Source organism: Rhincodon typus, chromosome 8 (assembly GCF_021869965.1).
Source record: "Rhincodon typus isolate 14 chromosome 8, sRhiTyp1.1, whole genome shotgun sequence".
NCBI lineage: Eukaryota > Metazoa > Chordata > Chondrichthyes > Orectolobiformes > Rhincodontidae > Rhincodon > Rhincodon typus.
This window is the reverse complement of record NC_063339.1, coordinates 93686150-93701585: the sequence shown is the minus strand read 5'-3', so window position 1 is coordinate 93701585 and position 15436 is coordinate 93686150. Positions and strand designations below refer to the sequence as shown.

At 43.9% G+C, this 15436-nt stretch overlaps 1 non-coding gene across 1 annotated transcript; it reads left to right on the top strand.

Moving 5' to 3' along the window:
• Positions 1–12555: 12555 nt before the first annotated feature.
• On the top strand, positions 12556–12637 carry trnas-gcu. Its single transcript has one exon. It is a non-coding gene; the product is annotated as a tRNA-Ser (tRNA).
• The last annotated feature ends 2799 nt before the right edge of the window (positions 12638–15436 follow it).

Here is a 15436-nt window from a genome sequence, read left to right as displayed (position 1 = left end):
TTAAGGCGATGGACTGCAAATCAATTGGCTAACCCTGCGCTGTTTGAATACCGCCGACGACGGTTGAGATCTGAAAGGGATTTGTTCATTGTATTCTTGTTTGCAAAAGGTATTACAGGAGAGGTGGCCGACGAATATTTCACCCAAATCGGTTAACAGGGACATATGCCAATCACTGCCTGTTAGAGAGCAAGAAGCATAAAACCTCACACGATTTAAGGTAATTCTGTGATTGGGTCGGTGAGTATTCGAAATTGAAAGTTGCACGTGAGCAGCCTGTGAGACTATTTCAGCTCAACTGTCCATTTTGTATCCCAGCTCACGGAAACAGTTCTCATTGTCTGGAGAAGTTGCTTGTGTTCCACCTAAAGCTGCCTTTTATCGCTGAAGGTTGAGCCTGGGGACGGAGAGCGGACGTGAAGGACATGGAGCAGGTATAATCCTGAGGTCTCTGTCACTCTCGGGGATGTGCCCCTGTGTCTCCCTGTGTGGGTGAAAATGAGGATGAGTTCCTCAAGGGGGTATTAACACAGTTTTACCATCTCAAACTCCAGGCCCATTTGTTGTGTTATTTGACATCACAAGGATAAATGCATTGACATTTGCCTTCGTAAAGTCAAAGCACACAAGGCTATGGGCCAAATGCTGGAAACTGGGACTAGAATGGATGGAGGTTTGATGAGCTGCACTGAAACGATGGGCCAGATGGTATTCTTCCACGCTGGTGAAAAGACGGAGAAACCGATCTGCAGCGAATATGATCAGAAATGAAAACGCAAAAGCAGTGTCATTAAGAAAAGACACGAGCTGCTCTGCTGTGTTTCTTGGTCGTCGAGTGGTTAGGGTTTAGCGCTTTCAGCACCGCTGCCTGGGTTCAATTCCCAATCAGGGAATAGAAGTTCTGTTATGCTAATTTATCGTGGTGCCAGCACTTCTGACTGATCAGGAGCTAGTAGCTGATCTGATTTGTCCCAAACGTTGTGCACGTTAACATAAAACAAAGAACTGGGGCAATCTGACACAAAACAGAAATTGGTAGAGAAACTCAGCAGGCCTCGCAGCATCTGCAGAGAGAAACAGAGCTGACGTTTCAGATCCACTGACCGTTCATCCCTACTACGTTAATTATGCATTTCTACATTATAAGGTCAGGGGAAATTATTCCCTTTATCTGTCGAATCAACGTATTTATCAAAATCGCTCTCTCATTAGCTTACTCACGCCAACTTTACAACTTTAAAGGGACTTCATCAGCTGTAATGCTGCTTCCGTTGCCATGAGGTGCTGAAAACCTCTGCTTAAATGGTTGCCTTTTTCTTTTCCTTTCTGTCAGTTAGCAGCCATGTGAAATGGAGAATTGGTCCTTTCAGTGTCGACCACAATATGTGTCTCTATTTGTCTCTCTTTGACTCTTTGTATCCCCCTCACCCCCTTCCACATTCTCCGACACTCCATTGTCTACATCCCCCATTTCCCATTTCTGCTCTTTGAAAAGTCTGAAATTCGGAGACACTTTGAGAGTGGAGTGTCTAGTACTGGGCTCACATTCCTTGGATAATGTGTCTGTCTATTATGACTGAGGTAAGGAGTCATTTCTTGTCTCAAGAAATTGTGAAACTTCAGAATTCAAAGTAGAATTCCTCATCCACCAGAAAAAAAGAAATGCCACCACAATTATAATATTATCGTGATGTCTTTACTGTTGGTGTAAAAATGAATGAGGGTGATCTTTTCAAAGATCAGAAATGGGAAATGAGGGATGTGGACAATGGAGTGTCGGAGAATGTGAGAGGGGTTGAGGTGGAGACGCAGAGTCAAAGAGAGACAAATAGAGACACATCTTGTGATAGACGCTGAAAAGACCAATTCTCCATTCGAAATGGCTGCTAACTGACAGAAAGGAAAAGAAAAATGTCTGTGCCATTACCACAACATTCCCCGGTAAGGCTACAGTTTATCCAGCCTCACCTCGTTATTCTGACCAAACTGTGAATGAAGGGATGAGAATACAAGAAAAGGAGAAGGAGAAGTGCTTGTGGAACAGCAGAAAGGAAGTTCATGGTGAATCGAGCAGAAAAAGAGGAGACACTGAAGCAGCCTCCTGACGACAAATGTATTTTCTTTGCCAGTAAAACTCATGGCTTCACAAATCAGGGAACTTGAAGTGAAGCAGTGACGGTGATTATCTTTGTTGGTTGTTCATGCTGTGAATGTTACAGTTCTTGCTCATGTCCGTGCTAACACCACAACTCTACTGCATGTAAGCATCACACATAAACCGGTGATAGGTTCTGAAAACTGAAAGACCTCCAGCTGCGCAATGAGGCTGACTCCCTGCATGAGGAGCTTTTGCAGAGCCTAATGTTATCAGGTTCTGTTTTGCAATTGGTCAGTGCATTCGGATATTGAGAGAAAGACTGGTGTTTTGAGACTACCCAGGAATGCAGCCTCTTGTGTTTTCCTACCATCGACGTTTCCGGTGACACAGAAGATTGTCAATCGGGATTGTACCGTCAGGAGATAGCTTCGAAACTTTGTCAGCGACACAGTTATCCAGTCAGACCCCGGACATACAGGTTTTAATCCAGTTATTATCAAAATGCACCTTCATTTAATTCATAGAAATCTATGAAGAGATTGGAATCAAATAAACCCATGAATGATTTTCTCTTCCCCTGCTCCACACGGAGTGAGACAGGGACAAGCAGTAGGATTTGACCCCGCACTCTCCAATCCTCCGCTGCCAGCAGAAAGCGGCCACTGCAGATTCAATCAGCTGCTTCGTGTCCATCCTTGGGAGGTAAGATCCTCCAACTGGAGCCAAACCTCTCAATGCACCAAGCACAGGCTCAGGAAAACACAGGGAGATTCTATCCCGATCAGTCAACTTCACAGCAACATTGACACAATCTCCAAATGAGTGGAATTACTCTGAGCCTCACTTGGAAAACCTCAACTGATGCAACGAGTGGAAACCTGTTCCTTCTGAACAGTTGTTGCCGTGTGGAAAAGGGCGAAAATCATTTTACATTTCACAATGGCTGCAGCAAATTCTTCTTGACCATCGAATCTTTTTAACTGAACTGTGAAAATCCAGTCCCCAGATTCGAAGCTGCAGAATTTGCTGATGTGCTGAACAAAGTGCTGAATGCATGGAGTGAGACTGGGCAGACAGACGCGCATTTCGCACAGTGTGTAACAGAAATGACTGGGTTTATTGAAGCAGATTCATCGTCTCTCAGAGTGACTGACAGTCGCATGGGCAGCTCAAGGGTGAGGGCACCGACATTAAAATATGAATTTTGAAGTTAAATCCCGGAACAAACGCTGAAAATGGATTATAATGTTCTGAAGGAGTAACAGCTGAAAAGTGGAAGATGTGACTGATGATATTTGTGATTGAGAGGAATGAACTGGAAACTTGTGCTTTTCCAGGTGGATCATCTTTGGCACATTGAAATTAGGTTGCAGGGGATTTGGCTCAGTTCGAAATGGGAAAATAAGCAGCTTTCCATTGAGCCCAGCTAGCTTAGTCAGTACAGCCTAAGACTCTTAATTTCTGGATCATCGGTTTGAGCCCCACGCTGGGCGTCTTTGCTTCTTGCAACTTTACTTTCCGAGGTGAAGCCCAGCTATTCAGTCCTCCAGCATTATTAGTGAAACCAGTAGCTTTAGCTCTGCCTAAAGCATGGTTTCCCTTCTGCTGCTTTGATTAAGACACTGGTTTCCTGTTCTAGAGTGCAAATTGTTTCCACTTCACTGGAAGTCCCAGAGATCAGTTTGTAGGTGCAGCCGCTTGTATAATAAATGACAAGACTTTTAAAGGGGCAAACCTAACTCCAATCCTGCACCAACAAGACTGTTCAGAGTCACAGAATGAGAATGGTCACTTCCTGGGCGGCTCCATGTCAAATGGAGCTGAACCAGAATGATCTAATTCTGAGGATACCACGGAAAACATCAATGAAGTCTCCCTGAGCGTTACCCAATTCACAAGGAAAATTATCTTCTTTTTTGACCGTGTGGGTTTATTCAATAAAATCTTCATTCTCGGTAACAGATGGAAAATATTGTGAGTTTTCAGTGTGTGACAGAAGTGATGTGGGTGAACCTGGAAATATGGTGTTCTTTATCGAAGCATAATATACTTTCGCACAGGCACATTATATTTGTTGCACAAACGAATCTCACAAGAATCGTTCAGCTTTGCGTTGATATTGGTTTTGATCGCAGGGCTATCGGCATCTTGGCACGAAACTGATGTTGTAGCTGGGCATAACTAAGCAGCAAAGAAAATGGATAAGAAGGTTACGGTTCCTCGCAAGAATTTCCCGGTGCCGTTGTATCAGTTGTATGCAGTAGCATCATTGGAAAATGTCATATGTGAGCTCGCAGGGTGTGGTGTGGTGTGGTGACGTGGCCAAGCGGTCTTAGCCGCTGGATTCACATCCCAGCCTCTGAAAAGGTGTGTGTTTGAATCTCACTGAAGCTGCGTTTAACTTCTCTTTGTTTTACCCAAAGTAATCTTTGACGTGGGACAGCACAAAGCCTCCATCGGGTCAGCGTTATCACATGCGGGATGCCCCCAGCATGACAGCGGGAACAAACAGGCTGCGCTGCTATGCCATGTCCCAGGCAAGTTGAAAGTGAATGCAGATGTTATTTTGCTGCTGGAGCGAAACAAAATCCTGCATTGGGTCTATTTGCGGTTATTTGCCTTTCCTGTGAAAAGGAGGATATTGCGATGTGAAATTTCTCCCATTTCCTTCATTTCTGATCTGGAGAAGGGAGCTGATTAGCCACCTTCTTGATCCGCTGCAATCGTTGCGGTGCAGGCGCACCCGCATTACTGATCAGAAGGGAAACCTAATCTAATTGAGCCTGCGATTGCTCGCGTTCACTTTTCGTGGTCATTCTTACTCTTATTCTTTTTATTTCCTGACTTGAGCAGTTTCTGGTAAGTGGCGATGGATTAAACCTCCAGTGTATTTGGAGGAGCAGTTTGGAAATGCCCCAGGGTATTGGGATATTGGCATCTGGTGGGAAATTGATATTGTAGCTGGGCATAGCCGAGCAGCTAAGAAAATGGATTAGGAGGATAGGCTTCCTCGAAGCCCTTACCGGTGCCTTCGCTTTTGTTGTGTTCCGGCAGCAACATCGCAAAAATCATTTTTGAGACAATCGCTCCTATAACATGGTGTCGTGTGACCTCTGGTATTTGCTCTTGCCCAGAAGTGGAAATCTTCGCCGGAATACTGACCGGCTAAGCAGAAAGATAGGAAAAGTGAAAGGAATTATGATAATGTTGTTCGTGCCTGGACTGCCTGTGGAACAATTTCGCAATGGGATCTGCCGTTCTCGGATTCTAAATCTGCTTACCATTCGAGACGAAAGATTTTTTTTCGGAGCCACTTTGCATCACAGGCTTAAAAACTGTAAGTATGTTGCACGGTATTATCTCTTGCGCGGCTCACTCGGCTTTTGTGCATTTTCCCTGCAGTCCGGTGCTGATCATGTTACACTTACACCGGAAAGTTATTCTGGTTTGAACAAGGGGACAAATCATATTCCAACGTGAAAATGTAAATCCCAGAAATGTCGTAGAGCTCGTATTTTCTTTATCGGAATATACATTCTCACAGACACAAAGCATTTGCTGGTCACCGAGTCTAAAAGATACGTTCAGCTTGCCATTCATTTTTGTTTTGATTGAAGGGCTGCAGGTATCTGTTGCAGCACATATCACACCCGTGAAAGTATAGGAGGAGTAGAATGGGGATCAATATAAACCGTGACTAATCTCCCCAGAGCCCGATGTACAACAGTGAACATTCGGCCCCAGTGCCTGATGTTATACCGTGATTACTCTCCCCCCCAGTTCAGTATAAACCAGTGAACTTTCTCCCACAGAGTCAGATATAAAACAGTGAACATTCTCTCGCAGAGCCCAACATAAAAGAGTGAACATTATACCCCAGAACCCGATATGAAACGGTGACATTCTCGTCCAGAGCCAAGTATAAAATCGTGACACCCGCTAATTCTCATAAACCCGTATTTAGCATGGCTTACCAACCTGGCCTGCACATCCCCGCACACAACGGGGCAATTTCCCATAGCAGTTATATGAATTATATGAAGCCAAAAACAGGAAAGGCTTGTTGGATTAGTGGTATGACCCTTGCTTGGGTACTCTGCAGAGTTAACATGCGAGAGGTCTTGGGTACAACTCCTCGATGAGCCCAGGTATGTTATTTCACTTTTGGGGAGGGGGGATTACAATGCTGTCAGGCAAGAACTTCGGAGAGGAATTTGGGAATAGATATTCTCAGAGAAATGCACAACAGAAATGTGGAGGTTGTTTCGGGAGCACTTGCTGTGACTACTGGATAGGTTTGTCCCACTGAGGCAAGGAAAGGATGGTAAGGTGAAGGGGCCTTGGATGACGAGACACGTGGAACATCTAGTCAAGAGGAAGAAGGAAGCTCACTTAAGGTTAAGGAAACAACGATTGGACAGGGCTCCAGAAGTCGACAAGGTAGCCAGGAAGGAACTGAAGAATGGACTTCAGAGAGCGAGAAGGTGGGTATGGCAGGTAGGATTTAGGAAAATCCCAAGGCATTCTATACTTATGTGAGGAACAAGAAGATTGTCAGAGTAACGGTAGTGCCTATCAGGGATAGTGCAGGGAACTTGTGCGCAGAGTCGGACGAGGTAGGGGAGATCCTTAACGAATACTTTGCTTCAGTATTCACCAATGAGAGGGACCTTAACATTTGTGAGGACAGCATGAAAAAGGCAGATACGCTCGAACAGGTTGATGTTAGGAAGGAGGGTGTGCTACAAATTTTGAAAAACATGAGGATAGATAAGTCCCCTGGGCCAGATGGGATATGCCCAAGGTTGCCAAGGGAAACGAGGGAAGAGAATGCTTCGCCTTTGGCGATGTTTTTTGCGTCTTCACTGTCCACTGGGGTAATTCCAGATGATTGGAAGGTGGGAAATGTTATTCCCTTGTTCAAGAAAGGGAATAAGGATAATCCTGGGAATTACAGACCAGTCAGTCATTCTGTGGTGGGCAAATTATTGGAGAGGATTCTGAAAGACAGTATCTGTGATTATTTGGACAAGCACAATTTGATTAGAAATAGTCAATGTGGCTTTGTGAGGGGCAGATCATGCCTCACAAGGCTTATTGAATTCTTTGAGGATGTGGCAAAATACATTGATGAAGATCGAGCAATGGATGTGGTGTAAATGGATTTTAGATAAGCATTTGATTAGGTTCCCCAAGGTGGGCTCATTTAGAAAGTTAGGAGACATGGGATTCATTGAAATTTGGTTGTCTGGATACAGAATTGGCTGTCCAATAGAAGCCAGAAGGTTGTAATAGATGGAAAACATTCAGACTGGAGCTCGGTGACCAGTGGTGTTTTGAAAGAATCTGTTCTGGGAATCTTTATAAGTGACTTGGATGAGGAAGTAGAAGGGTGGGTTAGTAAGTTTGACGATCCTACAAAGGTTGGTGGCATTGTGGATAGTGTGGAGGGCTGTTGGAGGTTGCAACGGGACATTGACAGGATGCAAAGCTGGGCGAAGAAGTGGCAGATGGAATTCAACCTGGAAAAGTGTGAAGTGATTATTTTGGAAGGTCAAATTTAAATGCAGAATATAGGGTTAATTGCAGGATTCTTGGCAGTGTGGATAAACAGAGGGATCTTGGGGTCCACATCGATAGACCCCTCAAAATTGCTACCCAAGTTAATAGGGTTGTTAAGAAGGTGTATGGTGCGTTGGCTTTCATTGGCAGTGAAATTGAATTTCAGAGCCACAAGGTTATGCTTCAGTTCCTTAAAACACTGGTTGGACCACATTTGGAATATTGTGTTCACTTCTGATCGCCTCATTATAGGAAGAATGTGGAAGCTTTAGAGAGGATGCAGAGGAGATTTACCAGAATGCTGCCTGGACTGGAGGGCAGATCTTATGAGGAAAGTCTGAGAGAGCTAGGGTTTTTCTCTTTGGAGCGAAGAAGGATGAGATGTGACTTAATAGAGGTATATAAGATGCGGAGGGGCATAGATGGAGTGGATACCCAGAGACCTTTTCCCAGGACAGAAATGAGCATTACAAGGGGGCATATTTTTAAGGTGATTGGAGGAAGGTATAGTGGAGATGTCAGAGGTAGGTTCTTTACACAGAGAATGGTGGGTGCGTGGAATGCGCTGTCAGCAGTAGTAGTCGAGTCAGATCATAAGGATCATTTAAGCGAGTCTTGGGTAGGCACATGGATGATCGTGAAATATAGAGTATGCAGGGTAGTTTGATCTTAGAGTAGGATAATTGGTCAGCACAACATCGTGGGCCGAAAGGCCTGTGCTGAACTGTTCTATGTGTTCAATTCACCTAGCCTGCAAAGGTTTAGACCGTGGAAAGAAACTAAAGCACTCCAACGCAGACATGGTGAGAACGTACAAACTCCACGCAGACATCAGCTGAAGCTGGGTCCCTTTTGCTGAAAGGCATCGATCCTGCCTGGCGGGGAATTGAACCCCGGTCTCCTGTATGATAGGCAGGGATACTAGCCACTATACTACCGAGGACTTTGAACATAGTATCCCCCCTTATGCCCTTTACGTGTGCACTAATCAAATACAATCGCTGTCGTATCCAAATTCTATTTCTCTTGCTCAGCCCATCGCCATCAATGCCTTAGCATCAAAAATTCACATCTGAATGTTTCTTAAAATCATCAGGGTATCTGCCTCTAGACACTTACAGGCAGTGTCTTCCAGATTCCTAACACCCGCTGGCTGAAAGCGTTTTTCTGCACATTTACTCACAGCTTCCTTCCTCTTACATTAAATCTATGGCCCCTGGTGATCGATCTCTCCACCAAGCGGAAGCGTTTATATGAGTCTACCCGATCAATATCACTTAATTATTTTGTACATCTCTTCTGTTCTAAGGAAAACAACCACAGTCTGTTCAATCTCTCTTCAAAAGTGAAACTCTTCAGCCCAAACAATATCCTGGTAAATCTCTTTTTCACCGTTTCTAGTGCTATGACATCCCCGCAATAATGTGAATTACAGAACTGCACACAATACTCTAGCTGTAGCCGAATGAACAAATGAAATAAATAATGCAGAAAACCACAGAAGCTGGTCTTTTCCGATGAAGTCTATTTTGCTCAATATTGCCCTGTGTCGTTTTGCTGAGTCTGATGCTCCAATAATTATTGGTCCGTGACAGTAAAAGCTGCTAGATGAGTTTTGATCTCACAACCGCAGCATCTAAATGGATCATCTGGCGTAAAATTCCCGGTGGTGAGACAGGCCACGTTCACAACACTGACGGCAACAGGACAGAGTGAATGATATCAATGTGAAAATGGATGTTAGATTGTGCAGTGAAGTGGAAGGAGGGATGTAAAGGAGAGTCAGTGATTGTGGGAGGGAGAGAAATCTCCAAGTGGTGGTTTGAATTCTGATACATCAAACGCAGATATGTGAGAGAGCGCTGGTTAACAGATGATTGTCACCACCTCAAAACATATTTTCACGTAAGAATGTTCGATAGTTTGCCGCATTTCTGTCGCAAGGAATTAAAACATTGCAGCAAACACCCACTGCCGTGACTGGGAGTCGAACCAAGGTTACTCAGGCCACAAAGCAGAAGACAAATGATTATATGATTACTTTGCCACATGAAATAGCCTGCTTGGACAGTGTAACAACTACATTGTCAGAGGATATGTTAGGAACAGCACCAGATCCACAATAGGAATTCTTTCCAAGTCGTGCACTTTAATATGGGGGTTCACAGAAGGCTGGAATCTGTAACTTCGACGCTCCCAGAGGCTGTGGAAACTCCATCATTGAGTATGTTGAAGACTGAGATTGATAAATTTCTCCAAAACATCAAAGACTCAGGCGATAATGCAGGATGTTGTTGCAATGTATTTTTCAATAGCAATGCAGTTTAACATTGGTTACTTCACCAGTTCTCTCTCACCGGGAAGTAACCATTGCTGCAGAAGACCACTTAATCCCAGTTCCCAGGCCCAGAATCAGAGAAACTCAGTGGCGCAGCTGCGAAGATACAACCGGAAATGGGGATGGCAATGAGCGCGAGGAGCTACTCTGCGGCTCCAGTGACGCAATCTGTGAGCGCGCGCTCCTTCTATGACGGTGTGGAGGCGCGTGACATGCCGAGACTGTGAGCTCCAACCCCACCCGGAGCAGCTTTTATTGACATGGAACAGGGATAATTGGAGCATCAGCTTGTGGGAAATATCATACAGCAATGTTGAGCTAAACGGAATTTATTAGAAAAAATCAGTTTCTGACTTTGGGCAGTGTTCCGTCCCAGGGAAATTTCTCAATTATCAATCAAAAAGCTGCAAATATTCCCCAAGTGAAGAACCATCTGTTGACAGAGAAACAGAGTTGGGGTTTTAGCTCAATGACCATTCTCATATTTTGATCCTCCACTGATTTAAATTCTGGGAATGGCTGTTTATAGTCTGTTCCATAATATTCACTTCCCTGCAAACTCGCAGAGGTCATTATAACAATCGAAAGGAATTCGGTTTATCTCAATGGGCCTTTTGAATGCTGTCATCAAATTTGGCGCCAACTTGAAAAGAAAATTTAAGTGCTGCGGTAAGGAGCAGTGAGTTCTGGAGAGCTAAACCAAACAGCTCAGTTCTTTTGCAATTTATAATAGTTCACGTGGAACAGGCTGCCACACCTATGAAAACCATGAGCTCTTTTTATACTTAGTCTTATTCAGTTACACTTACCAAGTTGTTACACTTGCCTTTTAAAAAAAAATCTGGAATCAGCTTCTTTTTTATCTCGAAAATCGTTCCATATTTGAATAGCTCTGACTAAATAAAAGTTTTGCTCCAAACTTTTCTTTATCGTTCACCGTTCACTTTGAATCTCTGAACTATTGTTATTGACTCATTCGAAACGGGGTATTTCCCACTGACCTGCTCTCACCAACATCCCACCATCTGGTAAATTAGCAATAGGTCACCACTCAGTCTTTCCTGTTTTCCACCCGCGTGATCCTTCACCATTTCCCTCAGCCCAGTAAACCCCGTCCTTCAAAGATGTCGTTATATCGGAGTAAACCCTGTCTGTGTCCTTTCTAACGTCTTTAAATCAAAGTAAATTCCGTTCCTGTTTTTTTTTTATGCCGCCTTTATATACCAGTAAACGTCATCCATATTCGTTCTGATGTCTTACGTCCAAGTAAGCCCTGTCTTCTGAAAGGTTGCTGGGCCCAACACCCCAAATTCTACGCATCACATTTCTCCTCTGTGCTGTACAATTTCACTAGTGCTGCAGGAAAGGTATTTGCTGCTCCGCCAGTCACATCTGAATGAGTTTACCCTGTATCTTCCTCAGCTTCCTCAATACAGTGAACACTTCAATTCGGAGCAATTCTATCAACTGATTTTCATCCCACGGACATAAGTTGCCAACTTTGAGCACACCTCGCCGTTCAATGAGATCCCATGAGTTCTTGGTGTTTTTAATCTGTAGAAATCTATTCATCTCAACCTTGTACAGATTCAACACGGAGCCTTCATAACCTCTCGGACCACGAATTGCAAAGATTCCTGCCATTCTGTGTTCCCCATCTCAATCTGCTTTTTAGCAATTGTTCATATTGTGCGTCTGGTGCTGCTCCTGGCATACTCTCTGGCAGCGCAATTATTTTCACCTTCCGTCTGGTCTATATGCGGCGCCATGATTGCATTGTGGTTAATACTCTGTGTTGCGGCCGCAGCAATCTCGGCTCGAATTTGAGTCACGGCCGTGACTGTTAATCCCACCTTTTCCTCCTATCAGGTGCTAAAGTAACATATTAAAGGATCATTTAATGTTGCAAGAAGACACACAGAGACATATGTGTGAAATGCCGAGGTTGCGAGATCAAGTCTTGCCCACAGCAGCTTTTATGAACATCGACCAATGATTCTTGAAGCTTCATGGTCAGGAAATGGACAAAGAGTGATGTTAGCCGAAACACACTTCTTTGGAAGATGTTAGTTTCTGTGGCGTTCTGCGTTGCTTAGTTTATTTGTCAGTTTTGCCTATTTAGGATTTTGAAATTGGCCGCTCTGAATACACATGCGGGACGTTAATATCTGTACGGAAGTCAAGAAGGCGCAATACTAAATCCTGGGAACAACACTGTGCATTCTCCTCGACTCTGGGAAGCAATTCCTCACATACAATGTTACATCCCGCTGTCACGGGGCTTTTCATTCCATCGGCTTCAATTCTTCTCAGAATTCGATCCAACAGATCTTGTCCCTGAGCAATTTCTTTATTTGTGCTTCACTTATGCGAGCAAGTGTAGCATTGAGACCGCGCTAGTCCCATACTCCAGAGGTCATACCATACTCTGAGAACTGCACTCTGCTGTTTATCATTTCACTGAGACCGGGAGAAGTACCTGCTGCTCTGCGCAATTTACTCAACTGTTTGGAGAAGTGAGATAATTATGATAACATGTCAAGTTGCTCCTATGTGTGACGAGATGGCCGCGTGGTTAAGGTGATGGACTGCTAATCCGTTGTGCTTTGTATGCGTGGGTTTGAATCCCACTCTCGTCGTTGTATGCTGCCATTCACTTTAATTGTTTTGTACAGAACAGAGCTGGAATCCAATTCTTGTTTGTCTATCTGACTGAAGAGTCTACAATATTCAGCACTGCAATAAATCTAAATCAATAATTGGAAGTTGTCACCTCGGTTTTGTTGAATTGGGAGAACAGTAAGGAACACGATTTCCCCACCCTTCATTCCTTCCAACTTTACTTATTATGGACTTACATCGAATAAAAGAGAAACAGGGGAAAAAATAACGAGAGAGACAAAGCACAGGTTTAACCTATGGGCTTGTTGATGAGTATTTTAAACTAAATCCGACACAAGGATGTGATCAATATTTGAAACACTCTTTATTAAACCAGTGAAGAGTCCATCGCAACTGGAACAGCAGAATACTTCTCCAACTGAACAAATGAAACAGATACTTTATGTACCTTTCATTCATGTTACATCCCCTTCTGTTGTGTTTGGATCATACTGTGATCCATCATCCTACATTATCACTGTGTTGCCGGTTGTATAAGGTTCACAAATTGTCTTGATCAATCAGTTTGTGCAAATATCCAGCGAACAGGATATCTGTGGTGTATAGAGTGCCAGTTGTTGTCTCCCGGTCGCAGCACATTTGTTTTTTGTGAGCTTATGAGTCTCGTTACTGACCGGTCTGTTCAGAAGAATGGACCTTTCTATCACTTTATCCAATCACCTTACAACTTTGAACACATCCATCAAATGTAACGATGGAACAAATGATGCAGGAGCAGAAGCAGGCCATTCGGCCCATTCAATGAGGTTATGGCTGATCTGATAATCTTCAACTCCATTCTCCTGACTTATCTGGATAAACTTTGACGGTCTTACTCATTAAATATTTGTCCAGCTCAGTTTGAAAATGCCACCAACATAGCCTCAACAGCCGTCTGTGGGGAAGAATTCCACAGATTTACTTGCCCCTGAGCGATCGAAATTCCTCCTCATATCTGAAATAAATGGGCAATATCCTATTCTGAGATTATGTCCGCTGTTCATCGACTCTCATACTTGGGGAAACCACCTGTCCATATCTACCCTATCTAGGCTGCTAAGAATATTGAATGTTTATAAATGTTAACAAATATCCCCTCAGCTTCGTTTGTTCCAAGGAGAACAATCCCAGACTACCCAGTCATTCCTCTATTTGATCCAATCCTGGCAAAATCAGCGTAAAACTTCATTGCATCCCACGGAGTCCGTGATGTTTTTAAGGCAGATGGAGAAAGATTGGGTTAGTATATCCGAAACTGTACACCAGCAAAGTTATATCAGCTCGACCTGAATATGAAATACATTCTTTGAGTGAATTTAAGAAAGAATGTTTTCAGTTTAGAATGTAAGGGGTGTAATGCTGCCACTCAGCCCCTCGAGTCCACCTCACTGTTCAATTAGATCATGAAGGACCTCCTACTGCAATGCCATTTCTCTGCACTATTCCCTGGGCTCCTGATGTGTTTTAATCTGTAGAAAGCTGTGAATCTCAGTCTTTCATAGACTCAATGCCGATGTGTCATGACCTCTGAGGCCCAAATTCCAAAGATTTTCGCAACTGTAAGTTCTTTCATCTCAGCCTGCTGTTTAGCGAATATTCCTGTTGTGTGTCTGGTGATGTTCTAACACGTTATTCATTGGCTGCTTCATGTGGGGCTTATGCAATGTCGTTGTGTTTGCATTGTGGTCAGGTCTCTGTGTTGTGGCTATAGCGACGTTGTTTTGAATCTGAGTCTCAGAAAAGACTAACTCCCGGCCGTTTTTTTTTGTAACTCTTAACATATACGAAAGTAACACAGTAAGGGATCAATTAAGATTGCAAAAATACGTACATACATCGGCGTGTGAAATGCCAGTGATTTTTGAAGCATCAGGCTCAGGAAAATGACAGATAATGATGTTAAGTAACCAGACCATTTTTTTGGCGGGGGGACGGTGCGGAAATACCAGTCTCTAGGGTTTCTGAATTGTTTAATTCATTTGTGAGTTTTGCCTCATTTAGGATTTTGAAATTGTCCGCTCTATACGCAAGTGTGTGTCATTAATATCTGTCCAGAACAGAGGTGGTCCCAATACTGACCCCGGGGAACAGCACTGTGCACTCTCCCCCAATCTGGAAAACAATTCTTCACACGGTCTTTTTATTCTTAGATTTTACTAAACAGAACTCAATTCAACAGATCTTGTGATTGTGTAATTTATTTATTTGTATTTCACTTATGCGAGCAGAGGGTCACAGTGGGAGAGAACTGGGCCCATAACCCAGAGGTCAGATCATACTCCGAGAACTGCACTCTTCTGTTTATCACTTCACTTCAGCCAGAAGTGCCAAGTGGATGATGCATCTCGGCCTCCTTTACTGGTACCCAGCATTACAGATGCTAGTCTTCAGCCAATTCAATTCACTCCATGTGATCTCACAAAACGGTTGGAGACTCTAGACATCATCATAGAATCCCTACAATGTGGGAATAGGCCATTCAGCCCATCAAGTCCACACTGGCACAAAGAGCATCCCACCCAGACCTATCCCCCTTATCTACACACCCCTGAACATTACAGGCAATTTAGCATAGCCAATCCACCTAGCCTGCACAGCTTTGGAGTGTGGGAGGAAACCGGAGCACCCAGAGGAAATCCACAGGGAGAATGTACAAACTCCACACAAACAGTCACCCAAGGGTTCATTCAAACCCAGGTCCCTGGCACTGCGGGGCAGCAGTGCTAACCACTGAGCCACCATGCCACCCTAATACTGCAAAGGCTACCAGCCCTGAC